This window comes from Octopus bimaculoides, chromosome 23 (genome assembly GCF_001194135.2).
Source record: "Octopus bimaculoides isolate UCB-OBI-ISO-001 chromosome 23, ASM119413v2, whole genome shotgun sequence".
NCBI classification, from domain to species: domain Eukaryota; kingdom Metazoa; phylum Mollusca; class Cephalopoda; order Octopoda; family Octopodidae; genus Octopus; species Octopus bimaculoides.
Window position 1 is genome coordinate 33,046,329 of NC_069003.1, and position 694 is coordinate 33,047,022.

The window sequence follows — 694 nt, forward strand, 5'->3', positions numbered from 1 at the left end:
TATATATATATATATATATATATATATTTAGGCGATATGAAGTAAAATTGTGTAGCAACACCAAATGGCGGTGCCCCAGCATGGCCACAGCTCATGAGCTGAAACTAGATAAAATAAAATGAAATGAACATTTCGAAATATAGTAAAAAAAAAAAAAAAAAAAAAAAAAATAATAATAATAACAGTAATGCCACAAGAACATCTATTAAGAACAATAAAACTACAAATCGTTAGGATTTTAGGAGGGGAAACGGGCGAAGGGATGGAACGGGAAATAAAGCAGGGAAGCCAGGTGCTTTGTTTGTAGGGTAAATGCAGAGGGGGAAAACAATACCCTAGGGATTTTAACTGATTTCAGTTAATTACATAATGAATGTTAATATAGATTGTTTGGTTTAAAAGAAAGAGCAGTGTTTGTATAACAAACAGGAATGACATCATCGAGTAGTAACGAAAAATAGAAAAGAGAGAGGGAGAAATATAGGACATGAAGAAGAGATTTTGGTACTAACCATCTTGAGTTTCCATAAACACTGACTACTTCACGACTTCCGATTTCCGGTAAATGTCGTAATATATTATTTATTTATTTAGAAATTAGCCGTTATTTAAAATTATAATATAACACATATGATGTATAACAAATTTATATATGCATATACTATATATATATATATATATATATATATATATA

At 29.3% G+C, this 694-nt stretch overlaps 1 protein-coding gene across 1 annotated transcript in view; it reads right to left on the bottom strand.

Annotated features, from left to right (window-relative positions):
* Positions 1 to 580, bottom strand: part of LOC106876962 (zinc finger protein 248) — a 7,525-nt gene extending 6,945 nt beyond the window's left edge. The window contains exon 1 of the mRNA XM_014925731.2: positions 513 to 580. The gene's annotated coding sequence lies outside the window, so the exon portion shown is untranslated. The remainder of the gene's footprint in view (positions 1 to 512) is intronic.
* Between the last annotated feature and the right edge of the window lie 114 nt (positions 581 to 694).